The sequence below is a fragment of the Rhagoletis pomonella genome, unplaced genomic scaffold (genome assembly GCF_013731165.1).
Source record: "Rhagoletis pomonella isolate Grant_MI unplaced genomic scaffold, Rhpom_1.0 Rhpom_scaffold_01093, whole genome shotgun sequence".
In the NCBI taxonomy this organism is placed as follows: Eukaryota; Metazoa; Arthropoda; class Insecta; order Diptera; family Tephritidae; genus Rhagoletis; species Rhagoletis pomonella.
In genome coordinates, this window is record NW_023459647.1 from 35,400 (window position 1) to 52,113 (window position 16,714).

The following is a 16,714-nucleotide window of genomic DNA, read 5'->3' on the forward strand; positions in this document are numbered from 1 at the left end:
AATTGAGGGAGCAAAATGTGAAAGAGAGCTGCAAATTTCTGCTGGAAAAAAGTTTCCCAGCTAAAACTTGCAAGTAAGAAAATCAGCTGATGTAAACAAACGAAAAATTGAAGTTTGCAAATATTTTTCGTTTAATTTATAAATTAACAAAAGCGGACGATGGAGAAAGTAAGAAATGGTGCACAACGCAAAGTTTATTGAGTTAATTATAATAACCAATGTTGAGGATATATAGTAAGATATAATATTCAATTTAAAAATTTAATTTCTTGTTTGAAAGCTGGTTTATTATCAAAAATTTTCTTTTTAACAACAAACAAATTAGGCCAAAAATATTTTGATTGAATCAAACGTCTAGTTGTACGGACAGTTGGATGTGATAAAGAATGAATTTTATCAAAAATGACTTTTCTCATAGAATTGGGAACAAATGGTCTAAAAGGTTGTTGAGAAATATCACACCAAATATTAAGGTTAAGTACCGGAATATTAATTTCTTTTAAATTACTGTTGGAATTTTGATCAGATATTATGCCATAAAGTGTTTGATCTCTTTGTTGTTCCTCAAATAATGTTTGAAAATTAATGTCTTATGCTAAAATCGTGTTAACATCTGGAATACGTGAAAGGGTATCAGCAACTATGTTTTCTTTTCCAGAAATGTATTGAATGTCATCTGTAAATTGTGCAATGTACTCTAAGTGTCGAATTTGTCGAGGTGATCTCTCTGATTTAAGAACTTAGAATATGTGTTAAAGGTTTATGATCAGTGTAAACAGTGAATGTTCTACCTTCTAGAAAATGTTTAATTGAATTGTATATCGCTAGAAGTTCTCTATCAAATGTAGAGTAATTAATTTCTGTAGAAGATAATTTTCGTGAAAAATATGCAAGTGGTTCTAAAATGTTGTTACTCATTTGTTGTAAAACCGCACCGACTGCTACATTCGATGCATCGACAGCAAGTGATAATTTACCATTTTTATCAAAATGAGTGAGTAAAGTCTTCTGTGTAAAAAGTTTCTTCACATTTTCAAAAGCCTTAGTTGTATTTTTTGTTGCTAATGTTAACATTTCGTGCAAAGGACTAAGTTCTGCTGCTAACATTTTTAACATATCTATGGTAATAATTAACCATGCCCAAAAATGTTTGTAATTTATTTATTGAAAGGGGTTTTTCAAAATTTACTATTGCTTCAACTCGTTCGACAGAAGATCTGATTCCTTCACTTGAAATTCCATAACTTGGAAAATCTAATTTATTTGCTCCGAAAATGCATTTACTAGGTTTAATATTCAAACTATATTTTTCAAGTCTTTCAAATACAAAAAAGAAATTTAACATTAAATACTAATTATTTTATCGTTTACTGGAGGGGGAGTATATGTATGGTATTTTACTTGTATGTTTTTATACTTGTTTAAATTCTTGATTTTCATTTTATGGTTCTATGAATTTGTTTGTTGTTAAAAAGAAAATTTTTGATAATACACCAGCTTTCAAACAAGAAAGAAATTAAATTTTTAATAGCAAAAAATATGAATTTTTGGTTAAAACAGGTATATGTAGGCCTTCACACTCTCACAATGCATCTCCTTTACATTTAGTTCCTAAAAAAGAACCAAATGATTGGATACCTTGTGGAGATTACAGAAGAATAAATTGCATTACTATTCCAGATCGTTATCCGTTACCTTACATTCATGATTTGACTATTGATTTAAAGAACAAACATTTTCAAAAATTGATCTTGTTCGTGCATATCATCAAATACTTATGGCTGAAGAAGATATACATAAAACAGCAATTACTACACCGTTTGGAATGTTGGAGTTCGTACGGATGCCTTTTGGACTACGAAATAGTGCACAAACATTTCAACGTTTTATTATTGTCTATATTGACGATATTCTTGTTGCAAGTGATAATGAAGATCAACATATTGAGCTTTTGAAATCTGTATTTGAAAGCTGGTTTATTATCAAAAATTTTCTTTTTAACAACAAACAAATTCATAGAACCATAAACTGAAAATCAAGAATTTAAACAAGTATAAAAACATACAAGTAAAATACCCTACAGAGGATACCTTTGAGGAATTCCATCCTGAATCACGACCTTCGGGCGCAGTTACTGCTGTTGGCAAAGTTGCACTTGAAAATAAGATCATTGAAGGTATATGTACTTGAATATTTGAGTTGTATAGCTTTAATATGCCGTACAGATACAAACAAAAATATGATGATTGTCAATACCATTGCCTTACTGATGGAGTCGAGCTCATCTAAAAGTGATGGTGAGGAAGATCGCATACTTTTGCATAAAATTTTGTCTACGGACGTTTGCCTTTTCACAAGTGAACAAACTCCGCGAAATTGTATTGTGAATTATGCAGAGAAAATAGTGCCAACGTATAACGAAAAAGAATTGCGGACGCATTTCCGGATTTCAAGAAGTTTATTCGAAAACCTTAGTCAACGATTTCTGCATTCAAGGCTATACAAAAACCCCAGAGAGGACAAAAGGCTTTCGCATAGAGGATACTTGCTGGTGTTTTTGTGATTCGCTGGACACGAAGCTTGCAGTTACAGGGATTTAGGGGACCGATTTAACTTTTGTCTGTCAGCGGTGACAAATGTGATTAGCAGAGTTACAATGTTTATAAGTTGATTGAGTCCTGATGTATTAAATGGCCTACTGAGGAGAAAAAACGGGCATCAAGCGAATTTTTCAACAGAAAATGTTTTTTCTCTAAAGCAATCGGTAATTATATTCATATTTACATATGTATGTACATACTGCCGGCCTGATTTAAAACAACTTAGTCTATTTCTGATGTGCTCTTTTTATGTACATATAAGCATTATTCTATTAATTTTAACTTAGATTGCATAGACGGCACTCACATAAGAATAGACCCACCAAAGACCGGAAGGGATGATTATATAGATAGGAAGGGGATTACATCAATTTGTCTACAAGGAGTTTGCAATGAAGATAAAAAACTTATAAATTGTTTACACGGGGGCGATTGGGGATTACGCTCCGGTGCAAATATAACCGAAAGAAATTAATACAACCAAGATATTTCGTGTTAATGATGAATTCAATAAAGAGGCGATTTATTTCAATATAGATATATATATAGTGTGGAATAATAAAATATTTGGATACCTTTAGACGGGAGTGGCCTGGTAGCTGCTGCGCTCGTGTAGATCTTCTAAACCGAAGTGATTAAAAAGGTTTACGGGACCTTAAATTGGACCGCCGGACAGTAACTTACGTTAAGGGGAAACTTAACGGAAGTTCACTGTCCGGCGGGACATTAAAATTTTCCGCGCATACTAATACATGTACGCATGTATGTATCCGTGTATGCACATAGGCATATATATGTATGCCTATGCAGATACGTATGCACGTACATATGCTGGCATTAGGGTGGTGCGTAAACAAGTAATATTTAGGCTGAAGGCCTAAACATACCGGCCCCCTTGCGATAAGCAACATCTGGACAATTACTTGTTACGATGCAGCTACCAGGCGCACCTGAGTCTGTTTACAATTTCATTCATTTTATTTTTTCTCAAAATTGCAAAACAAAATAGCTCCGGTGACCAGCGCGTTAATGTCCGTTCTTCTTCCTACTGCTGGGACATGAGAGAGAGAGAAATAAAGGTACAGACGTGGTCATAATTCAATGCACTTTTATTTAGAAATAAAAACTAAAATAAACATACAAGAATTCATTATAAGCCATCCTACGAAAAAATATGAGGATATTATTAAAGAAAATTATTATTATTTTTTTTTAATTAGGCGCGGTAGGCGCCCGAGAGTACCCAACCAAATATTGTACTTTGGGCCAACAAGGGCCCAAAGGACGTCGGCAGCCTACCGGGCATGATAATGTCGGCATATACGTCAGCGCCGAGCACGATTCGAGTTGGGGAGGATTCGAAGAAATTCGGATCGGCGAGTCTTATATGCGCATACGTGGCAACTATCGTTGAGTCGATACTCTTAGGCGGTGATATCCGGCGGAAATTATTTATTATCTTCGCATGGGTCGCCACTTGCTTATTAACGCCGTGCTTCCTTCTGAGACACAGAAGGCAGCCCCGTTGGTTCCCTATTCGAGTGGTTTGTAGCCCCAGGTCTCTCGTAAGATCTCTCGCTATCATGGTTAACGGCGTACATGCGTCTATTAGGGCCCTAATAAGACGCAGTCGTCCTCCTGCTTCGACCTTGATAACCGCCTTGGGTGAAATGGAGATCATAGGTCGTAACACTGGTGTGTGTGTTATATGGCGATACCTTGCCACCGTTCTATTTGCCTGACGAAGTTGGTTCGCTGGTGGTGTTTGCTGGCGCGGGCGGAAAGACCCGGTTTCCGCTCCGCGGGTTCGTCGTGTTCGTTGGCGTGATCGGAAAGAGCTTGTTTCCGATTCAGCCAACCTTTGGGTCTCGTGGTTGAGTGGGGGTCGGAAAGTCCGAGTTTCCGCTCCGCTATCGCTATTCGGGCGGAGAGTCCGAGTCTCCGCTCCGGATTCTATACTTTCTAGATTTTCCGGTTCCGGACGGAGATACCGAGTTTCCGTTCCGGACTCGGACGCATAGATGAAGATCACATCCAATTCGTCGTCTTCTTCTTCCACCTGTTGACTCCAGGGTCTCCGGTCAATAGGTTCCAGATGGATGGTGGTGTGATGCTTATCGTGGCACCGGCGGCATCTCTCCGAACTAGTGCAGTTTTCTGTGCGATGCGTCATGGCCAGACAATTACTGCAGAACTTCCCTAAGAGCGCTTCGCGTAATCTTTCTTCCGCATTTTTCGCGCGGTAGACCGGACACAGCCTTATCGGGTGTTTGCCATTGCATAAGCGACAGGCTTTAGGGTAGCGATGTGCGTGTTGTGCCGTGTTCTTCAACATTTGAGAGAAGCCAGTCATGATTGCTGCAATAAATGGGTATATTTTTACGATCCGTTCGAACCGGGAACCATCTATTTAAATATTGTTGGGTGGCGAGAAATAAAGGCGGAAAATCTCTAAGTATTTGGCATAATAATTTTCGTTCAGGGGATAAAACAGGATTTTGTGAGTGCGAACGTCCCATTATTTTCAATTATTTGTCTTCACAAACTAAGACGTGTAAATACGGCTTAACGTCGGTTTGCGACCCACAAAAAATGAAGGGTGGATCACACAAGTGCCATACATTCCATTATGCAGGTATGCATTGGCACAGTTAAATCTTTATCACATCGAAATAATGTAAATTGCATTTATCATGTTTGGAAGTGCCAATATTAAGTGCTCTTAAGAAAACGATCATTTCCATTAATGAGTTGATCTACTAATATTCGTAATTAGCAGTTCAACTTCATTGCATGAAGTTGTCGAAAACGTATTAATCTACACTTAGAGAGTTTTTAGCCATTCTCGCAACTGTAGTATTACACTAAATATCGACCGCACAAAGCTAAGCCATTATGACCCAAATAAATTCTAATGAACTCAGCGGGAGTTCAACGTCATATATATATCTGTTTACATTTGTCATCATTATTACTCAAGCCGTCGCATTGACCAACTCACGTGACTAATCGACAGTGTCGGTTTGTCAACAGTCGAAATAACTATGAAGAAATATGCTGACTTTGCATACTATGTAAATGCTTGTAGTTTATAAGTATTAGTGTAAATAAGTGTAAGAAATTTTGTATAAAAAGAGAATACTTTCAAATAAAAAAAAATCAATGCTGATTACTCGTAAAAGCTGTCTACACTTCATTTTATGGGCCACCAGCTGATTACACCTCACACAACCCTACAACTAGCCTGCCACCAAAAAAAAAGTTTGGATGCCACTGTAGGTGATACTCGGCTAAAAACAGGGTAGCTCATATGCAGCAGAATTCGTAAGTTTAATTTCAAATTTTATTACAAAATGTCTTGTTCCCTTTTGAATTTTACATAAAAAATATGTGAAATAACTACAACTAGTTAGTGCATTGATATTTCCTCATGACAATGGGCTTGTTCGAGTTGCAATCACAACCGCAGTGTTGCGCGAATTATTAAAGTATAGCGTTCTGTGTGAATTTCTAGCAAAGTATTATCAGTTGTGTAGTTGCAACAATGTTGCCATTTTTCATCAGTACGGTAGTAATGCCGCTTTTATTACGTGCCTCGAACAGGCCCAATGCCTCTTTAAGTGCGTAAAATGTATTTATGTTAGCAAAGCTAACGATTAAGAATGATTGATCGAATGGTGCGATGGTATGCATCAACATATGTTTTTTCCATTTGTGGAACGTATGTATATGTGAATTTATCTACCGGTACTAGGACGCACTACGTTCTGACATGAGTTTAGTACATTTTAGAAAAGTGTTTAATCTACTCCTCTAGCCCGTTTTATTAAAAAATCTATTCTATAACAAAGTTTTAATTCATGTGAATATTTCGGCATGACTGACGATGACCTTAATAAAATAAGTCAATACATTGACAATATTCGAATATTTTGTCTATATATGTATAAATAAATTAAAATTTGAAAGAGATGTTTACTGTTTAAGTTTAATGTTATTACTTCGATCCTCATGTGAAATATCCAAATTTTTTTGATATTGCGAATGAGAACAAGATGACACCTGGCTACTACGAAAATTTGTTTTACTCCAATTGGTAGAGTGGTGCGTACTAAAATTAGTTGAGTAATCCGAGCCCTGTTTCACACATATGACAATGAGGAAAATTCATTCACTTCATTGGAAGAATGGGATGGAAAGTACATTCATGCACGAGGGATTACGCAATCGCAGGTAAAAAGGTTGTAGAGGTTGTAAAAAATTCGTAAATTTAATTTGTAATTAACACTAATTTTATTTTATTTTTCTTTTCAGCAGAGGCAGCGGCAAGCAATTTACAATCAGCTCGGCTCGAAGGACCAAATGTTTACACGGGGGCGATTGGGGATTACGCTCCGGTGCAAATATAACCGAAAGAAATAAAGAGAACCAAGATATTTCGGTGTTAATGATGAATTCAATAAAGAGTCGATTTATTTCAATATAGATATATATATAGTGTGGAATAATAAAATATTTGGATGCCTTTGGACGGGAGTGGCCTGGTAGCTGCTGCGCTCGCGTTGATCTTCTAAACCGAAGTGATTAAAAAGGTTTACGGGACCTTAAATTCGACCGCCGGACAGTAACTGACGTTAAGGGGAAACTTAACGAAAGTTCACTGTCCGGCGGGACATTAAAATTTACCGCGCATACTAATACATGTACGCCTGTACGAATATATGTATGCCTATGCAGATACGTATGCACGTACATATGCTGGCATTGGGGCGGTGCGTAAACAAGTAATACGTAGGCTGAAGGCCTAAACATAAATATATTCGTGGGATATCCTGGGTCTAGCCACGATAGCTGGGTTTATACAAATTCAATTATTTACGATAAATTGTCTTCTTATTGTGGAGGTATCATTGAAAGGACATTTTCTCACCCTTTTTAATTCTTGGCGAATAAACTTTCTTCGTGATGCAGTCGAATGTACACACATTTCTTGTCTTGCAAATACATATTTTTTTTTCTGTAATTCAGATAACTACCTTTTGGGTGATTCAGCGTACCCATGTAGCAGATTTCTAATAACACCGAACAGGGATTATGGGCTCAAAAATATTTCCATATTATGCTCAACTCCGGACGTTTGCTATTGAGCATACTTTTGGCATCTTAAAGCAAAGGTTTAGGCAGTTGTATTACTGCAAGTTAAGAAGCTTGAAGAAACTGTGCCACTTCGTAAGAGCTTGCTGCGTTTTGCATAATATTGCAAGTGAATATGACCTAGAATTTATTTCTGAGGTGGCACCAGATATAATGAAAGAAGTCACAACGCGCGGTGAAATTTCTAGGGGAAAGTCTGTACGTGATCCCATACGTCAACAGCTACAAGTTCTCCGTCAAAAACATAAACTAATACACACATATGGAGCGCATTGCTCTACATTTCCGTTTATTAAATAAGATTATAATTAAGTACTATAATTCAAGAATTAAATCAAGCGCGTCAGTATCTTGTCTCTATATCAATGTGAAGTTGGCTGCAGTTAGAAGTTAAAAAGTATTAGTGTTGCCACCTATAATATATTCGTCTATAAGTGTTAGGTCAGATCCCTGCACCACCCCCTTTCCAGGAGCGCCGGGAAAATGGCATGGTATAGCTGCTAGCTCGTCTCTTGGAAAGTAAGCCGGCTTGAGCCGGTCTATGGATACCGTGACTGGTTTCGACCCGATTAGTACGGTGTATGTTTTCGGGTATCTATTAACGACAGTATATGGACCGTCATACGGTGCCTTCAGCGGTTTACGAATGGTGTCGTCTCGTAAGAAAACGTTACTGCAAAAACGTAGATCTTTGGGTACAAAAACTGCATGTTTACCGTGCTGCGAAGTTTGCGTTGGTTTCACATTTTCGAAGTGCTGTCGTAGATCTCGTAAGAAGCTTTGCTCGTCCGCAGGTGTGCTTTCTGAGGTGTTCAACAAATCACTAGGAAGCCGAATTGGCTGACCATAGAGCATTTCAGCTACCGACGCGCCTAAGTCCTCCTTCACAGCCGTTCTTAGTCCGAGTAGGACAATCGGGAGAACATCCACCCAGTTGGTGTCGGCTGAGTGGCACCTGAGTGCCGCTTTCAAAACTCGATGCCACCTTTCCACCAACCCGTTTGCTTGCGGATGATGGCTGGTGGTGTGAATATGTCTTACGCCGAGCAGCTTCGCTAGTTGCGTGAACAAGGCGCTCTCAAATTGTCGGCCTTGATCCGTGGTGATGTACTTGGGTGTACCGAACCTACTTATCCACCCTCTAATTAACTCTCTAGCGACGGTCTCAGCTGTCATGTCTGACATCGGAATCACCTCTATCCATCTGGAGAACCTATCGACACAAGTTAAACAGTAGGTGAATCCCCTCGAAGGTGCGAAGGGTCCACGTTGATGTGCTCGAAATGTTTGCCTGGGATCGCGAATGTCTCAAGTTCCTCTTTTGTGTGACGTGCGACTTAACAATGCTGACATGCTAGACAGCTGCGTACCCGTGCCCGCAAATCGCTGCTCATTCTCTTCCAAACAAAATTTCTGGAAATTAGTTTACTGGTTGCTTTCGCACCTGGGTGTGCTAACCCGTGGTTGGCGTTGAATACTACCTGTCGTAAGGATTCTGGGACGTATGGGCGATTAAGTCATCGCAGACTATGTTAATGCCCGTATCGGGGTGGTGATACTGTACCAAGTGAAGCGAAGTAGGCCCACCGTTGAGCAACTCCTTCAATTCATCGCTGTTGCTTTGTTCGTCGTGTAAATGCTGCATATCTATCGGCGATGGCAGAGCGAATGTTTCAATCCGTGATAACATGTCAGCTACATGATTGTGAGCACCACCTATGTGTCTGATGTCAGATGAAAACTGACTGATGTAGTTCAATTGCCGAGTTTGTCGTGGTGAAAGCTTTTCCCACTTCTGGTTGAAGGCGTGCATAAGCGGTTTGTGGTCTGTAAAGATAATAAAATTCGTTCCTTCCAGAAAGTAACGGAAATGTCGGATCGCTTTGTAGATCGCTAGCAATTCGCGATCATACGCACTATATCGCTGTTCAGTTGAAGTACACTTTTGTGAGTAAAATCCCAACGGTGCCTACCCGTTGTCAACCCGCTGCTGTAGAACAGCACCGACTGCAATGTCTAATGCGTCAGCCATCAGGGCAATCGTGGCACCTCGCAAAGGGAATGCAATGAGTGCTGCATTCGCTAATTGTTCCTTGAGCTTTTGGAAAGCTTCAGTAGCTTCAGGCATCCAGCTGATTGATGTCTTGTCCCTCTTCTTACAAGGACCCATCAATCTCTGCAGTAGCGGCCGCATGCGGTAGAAAACGCCTACAAAAATTTATGGTCCCCAAAAACCGCCTTAGTTCGTGAACCACTTTCGGTTTCTTGCACTCCAGTATACCCTTTACCTTGTGAGGTAGTGGTCTGATGCCTTTAGACGACACCAAGTGACCTAAAAATTCCACCTCGTTCTGGCCTAGTTGGCATTTTCCTTCGTTGATAACTAAACCTCTCTCACGATAACGTCTAAAGAGTTGAGTACGTTGTCGAGATATGGGAAAACAAACGGTAGTCCCTTGACCGTTTCATCGATAAATCGTTGAAACGTTTGAGCGGCGTTTCTGAGGCCAAACGTCATATACTTAAACTCAAAAAGCCCGAAAGGGGTTAGTATGGCAGTCTTTGGAACATCAGCTGGATGCACCGGAATCTGATGGTACGCTTTCCTACAGTCGACCACAGAAAAAATTGTTTTACCATGTATGTCGCCTCCAAAGTCCTGAATATGACGAACGGGATAGTTGTCTGGAATTGTCTTTGCATTCAATCGTCGGTAATCGCCGCATGGGCGCCAGGAGCAGTTAGATTTATGCACCATTTGCAACGGACTAACCATTGGCTCTTCGAGCGTTGACAAATTCCGCGCTCCAACAAATACTCGAACTCCTTTTTAGCGATTTCCATCTTTTCAGGGGACAGGCGACGTACTTTCTGAACTACCGGGGCTCCCCTCGTTTCTATGAAGTGCTGGACTGCCGCCTCGGTTTTATTTAACCCAGTCGAGGCATTGGTGAGGTCGGAATAACGCGCTAAAATTTGCTGGAACATGTTGTCTCCTTTTAGTGAAATAATACTATGTGCTGGTTTCATTATTTGACAAATAGTTTGAACGTTCGTTGTTTTCTCGATGATTACCTTATTTTTGACGTCCACCACAATGTCGTAGTGCTGGAAAAAATCAGCACCCAATATATGGTGAGCGACGTCGGCGACAATAGATAACCAGGAGAATGTCCGCCGTAGACCCAGGTCCAATGTAATGCGTTTTTGGAGGCAAGTATTTATATGCGTATTATATACAGCCACTAGTTTCATAGCGAATGTTTGAGTGTTTTAGCTATTACGCTTGGGCACTACTGATATCTCAGCGCCCGTATCGATAAGAAATTTCAACGAGGATACTCTGTTTCGGACGTAAAGACGGCAAGAACCATTGTCAGCCCCCACTGTAGCCGCTTTGAACGGGGGGCTGACTAGTTTTCCGCGTGTCGCTGAGCGTAGGTGCATGGCGATCGACACCTAGTTGCTTTGTCACCGAAAGTATGATGATACCAACAGAAACCGTGGTTTGTTGGCAGAGTCGAACGATTACGTGCACTAGACGATGGCTGCAGACGTACTGCTTTATTACTGTGGCCCTGATCGTTTTGTTGGGCACTGCGGTGATTACTGTGCTCGAGACGATTGAGCATGTTCGCCAAGTCGGAAATGGCTTCCAATTCATTGTCTGTTATTGCACTGACTGCGTTAGTATTGCTACCCATTGTCGGTATTTCGATTATGTTGTCGGCTTTCCTCGCCAAGTCGCCTATGTCGTCGTCGAGGGTCGCTGTTGTGCATGGATTGGTAAACGTCGCAGCCATAAAGATTTTAAAATTTCTTTGTCCAAGCGATGGTTGGCAAGATCTCTCATTTCTCTGAGTAAAGTTGTAGGTTTTTTGTCGCCCAACTCGCAACGTGCGAACAAACGTTTGAGTCGCTTTTCGTTTGACTCACCAAATTCGCTAATCAGCCTCTGCTTCAAGGCTTCGTATTTATTTGTAGCAGGTGGCGAAGAAATCATGTCACTGGCGTGTGCCAGTACTGCAGAGTCTGTTTCGGCCACAACCGTATAAAATTTAGTCTCATCTGTGGAGATTCCCACGCGCGAAAACTGAGCATTCACCTGCGCGAACCACAACCGAGGGTCTGGTTTCCAAAATGGTGACGGCTTCACGGTGAGCCGTGCCACCCGGAAAGGAGTAACCGCGTCCTCAAATCGGTCCTCGTTTTCGTCTTCCATTAAGTGTTCTTGCGGGGTCACCAGCTATGGAGCGCAATGCTCTATATTTCCGTTTATTAAATAAGATTATAATTAAGTACTACAATTCAATAATTAAATCAAGCGCGTCAGTATCTTGTCTCTATATCAATGTGAAGTTGGTTGCAGTTAGAAGCTAAAAAGTATTAGTGTTGCCACCTATAATATATTCATCTATAAGTGTTAGGTCAGATCCTTACACACACATTGTCTCACAAAAGTATTTTAGTTTTTCACAATATTCAAAATCTTCAATATAAATCTTTTTCTATAATTTTTAATCTAAAACAGTCGTTTCTATAACAAAAACCATATAAATCAATGTTGAAAGCTTTGTACAAAATGTCAGAGAATCTCAAGAAATGATCATTATAATATCATCATAATTCAAAACTAAACAACTTAGTGAATCACATACATGTATTTATTTCATTTGTACTTTCATTTGCACTTAAACTTCTACAAATTAATTAGAAATATTAGGGCAATTCACCCAAACGCGTAAATGTCTCGTAACTACCTAAACCTCGTAAACTTACTTAATTTTGTATGTTTATATTAGTAATTTTTAGGAAAAAAAACAACAAAGCTATAAGTTTACCGGATTTGTTCCTGGAATAAAGAAAACGTGTTTGAATAAAATAAAGTTCAGTATTATTTTATGTAGATAAGATATTAAAAATTCTCATTTGGCAATTACCATGGTTTTACTTTTTCAGCAAATCAGCTATCGACATCATTATTAGCAGTTTTTCTATTTCCCTCTGCTCTTTCCTTTCCATCAAATAAGCCTTTCTCTTCAAACTCTCCTCAAACAGTTTCTCCAATCTTTCATCTGACTTTTCTTTTTTTCTAAATACCGCTCTAGCGAAGTTTTCTTTCTTTTGGAGGTGTGCGGCGTGAAATCGGGGACATCTACTATATAAACAACATATTAAATATATTGTATGTTAGAAACATATATAATGCAAACATACATATGTACCTGGTGTAGCTGGCGAAGGTTTCCTTTTGTTGGAAGTGGACGGCGTGAAATCGGGCTCGTCTATTACATATATACAAATAAATATATTTTATGTAAGGAATATTTATAATTCAAACATATTGCTCGTTTACTTCGATAGTGTAATAACTAAAAAAAAAAAACTCGAGAAAAACGGCTTTAAAGTTTTGAATTTACATACATGAATACATATTATGTTCTAGTTGGCTACTGGTAACCGATTCATCTATGAAATTTTTACACAACATAGAAAACGTAGCGGTAATTTTTGCGTACTTAAATATTTGTAATTTTTGGATTATGGCACTATTGGAGTAAATGAGCGATATGTATGTACCTGGTGTAGCTGGCGCCGCATCTAAGAATTCTTCTACACCAGTGCTGACGTCAAGACTGGAGTTCACTTAATGTACATAAATATAAACGAAAACTTTGGTTTATTTCGCTTAAAACATATTAAAAACCCTATACAGACTTACTTTTGATATGCGCAGATCTGTCTTGCCCTTCCCGTTTTGGATTTATTCGAAGCCGCTTGCTTGCAGTTCCGTTCTAGGGTATAGAATTTCGTCTGCACTTGCACCGCCGTAAACATGTATCCCATTTCGCAAAGTTCTTTGCGAGTTGTAGTCCACATTTGCTTCGTGTTTTTTAGAGAATCGCTTTTGCCAACCCTTAGACATAAATCCCAAACCTTCTCGATTAAAAATCTCGATGGCGCATCCAACCACAATGGTTTTGCTAAATCTGGCGATTCTCTAGGGGCCGTATCCACATTTTGCTGATATGCACAAGCAGCCTGCTTAGATAGATATTTCTGGCTCTTTTTGGGAAAACGTTATTTGTCCAAACGTATCTTCCCCGGCACCTTGCTGTATTACACACTGCCTACAATTTGGATTTTCAGGTTTCAATAAGTAAATAAAAAGTGTTTATTTACAATGCTTATAGTCTAATAATCATAATTTCCGTTTCTTACCTGCTTGAATCTTTTTGAAAGTTCCTGGGGAACAATTAATTGTTAATTCATTGTTATTTTCCATTTTTATTCTTTATTCTTTATTTTTTCCCACCAAATGAATCAGCTGTTTAGCTGCTTGCAAGTTTTTGCAAATATTGCGTTCTCGTACTTCTGTTGATATTTCGTCTCTTTGAGAGCGAATGCTGGTAAATTCTCAGAACATTTGCTGCTGGAGAACTTTTTCCTCTCAATACGAGTACACACCTTATCTCTGACTGGGACAGTTATCTTAGGTATTTCACTTTTTTGCATAATACTACTCCAAATTCTGTTTTTAACAATAAATTTACTCCATTCGAACCAGTTTTCGGGAAAACACCGACTTTACCGCACGATTTGAAAAAAAAAACGAAAAACTGATCCCATTTAAAATGTTGAAAATTATGCAAAAGAGGTTAAGTACCGGATGCAAAAATCACGTGCAATAGCCAAAGAATTAATTAACATACATAAAATCTGCAACAAAGTTTTGTATAATACACTTTCGCCCAGTACAAATTAAAGAAAACGATCTCGTTCTGGTACAAAAAGAACCCAGAATCTAGCATGAAAATATATGTCAGGGTCTTCACGTTGTAACTAAAGTAGATGATGTTAATATCACTATCTTCGATAAAGAAAAAGATAAAGTAAAAACGACCCACAAAACCAGAGTTCAAAAAGTTAGTTGAAAATCTTATCTCAACCAACTATTATTTCAAAATATAACAAAAAGATGTTTATGAATTTTTCAAGTCAATCACACGAACATAAAAAATTTTAAAATGAAATATTATTCACTAAATAGAAATTTTTCGCAACTGAACACAATTCGTTAATTTATATAAACTCAATATTATAAATACTAGTGAAAAAAATATGTTTTGAATGTACTTAGGTTTATTTATAAGAAATAAATTTGTAACAACTATTTTACAATACCCTAAGCTAAAAAAGAAATTGCTACTTAAGACTACAAAAAAAATTTTAATGAACAAATATTGTATTGTAAAATACTTTCAAAATTAAACATTAAAATGTTTAGTTAAATATTTACGGAAACCAAAAAAAAATTGTATTAAATATAAAACGAACTTAATTTTTCAACTTTTAATTTAGCCTATTACTAATTACGATTAAGTAAATTTCATATAATGTAAATTTAGTTAGTATGTTAGGGAGTGTGGATTTCCAAATTGCTATGGACGAACGAATAAAAGGGGGGCGACCACCTAAAGTAAAAAAAAAATAAATTGGAATTTATGATTGAACTACGGCACCCTGAAATTGTGCATATGGAAACTGTGCATACGAAATAATGCATATGAAAAAAACCGAAATAATGCATACGAAAAAAACCGAAATAATGCATATATGCACAGTTTCGGTTGAAAACCGAAATAATGCATATGAAAAAAACCGAAATAATGCATATGTGCACAGTTTCGGTTGAAAACCGCAATAATGCATATTAGAAAAACCGAAATTATGCATATGCACTCTTTCGTTTGAAAACCGAAATAATGCATATAACAAAAACCGAAATAATGCATGCATGCACAGTTTCGGTTGAAAACCGAAATAATGCATATGAAAAACCCGAAGTAATGCATACATGCACAGTTTCGGTTGAAAACCGAAATAATGCATATGAGAAAATACCGAAATTATGCATATGCATACTTTCGTTTTAAAAGCGAAATAATGCATATGAAAAAAAACGAAGTAATGCATACATGCACAGTTTCGGTTTAAAACCGAAATAATGCATATGGTAAAAACCGAAATAAAGCATACATGCACAGTTTCGGTTGAAACCGAAATAATGTCTAAATGCACAGTTTCCATATGCGCAATTTCGGTGCCCCTTGAACTACATATGTAGACACATGCATATACATCTATATTAATAAAAATGTTGTGTTCGTATGTCACGGTCGTCAAAACTCGAGAACGGCTGAACCGATTTGAATAATTTTTTTTTTTTGTATTGTTTGGTAAAGAGTGTTAAGAAGGCTTACAGCCGAAAATATGTATCATTAGGGTTGCCACCTGTTTCAAAGTTTAACTAAATTACACTGATGAAATAAATGAAATATTACAATATTGTTATCAAATTAAAGAGGGTATAACTGCTGGAAATATTTTTGTGGAGTGTTGCCACCTACTATGTGAAAATTTTAACTCAGTCAAAGTGATAAAATAAATAAAATATTGCTATGTGGGTGTCAAACTAAAGAGTTTTAAGAAGGCTTACAGTCGAAAATATTTTACAGGAGGGTTGCCACCTGTTAAAAAATTTTGCGCAATTTAATTGATAAACTAAATGATATACTACAATATAGATATTAAATTAAAGAGGTTCACGAAAGATAACTGCTGGAAATATTTTTTAGGAGGGTTGCCGCCTATTTTAAAAGTTTTAACCCAGTTAAATTGATAAAGTAAATGAAATATTGCAAGGTATAAAACTAAAGAGTTTAAAGAAGGCTCACAGGCGAAAATATTTTAAAGGAGGATTGCCACCTGTTAAAAAATTTAGCGCAATTTAATTGATAAACTAAATGATATATTACAATATAGATATTAAATTAAAGAGGTTTCAGAAAGATAACTGCTGGAAATATTTTTGAGGAGGGTTGCCACCTATTTGAAAATTTTAACTCAGTCAAATTGATAAAATAAATGAAATATTGCAATGTGGGTATTAAACTTTA

At 37.6% G+C, this 16,714-nt stretch overlaps 1 long non-coding RNA gene across 1 annotated transcript; it reads right to left on the bottom strand.

Annotated features, from left to right (window-relative positions):
- Positions 1-12,396: 12,396 nt before the first annotated feature.
- On the bottom strand, positions 12,397-15,011 carry LOC118751930. The gene is made up of 5 exons (XR_004994612.1): positions 13,477-15,011; positions 13,335-13,400; positions 12,980-13,039; positions 12,695-12,912; positions 12,397-12,606 (listed from the first exon to the last, which is right to left on the bottom strand). It is a non-coding gene; the product is annotated as an uncharacterized LOC118751930 (long non-coding RNA).
- Positions 15,012-16,714: the final 1,703 nt, after the last annotated feature.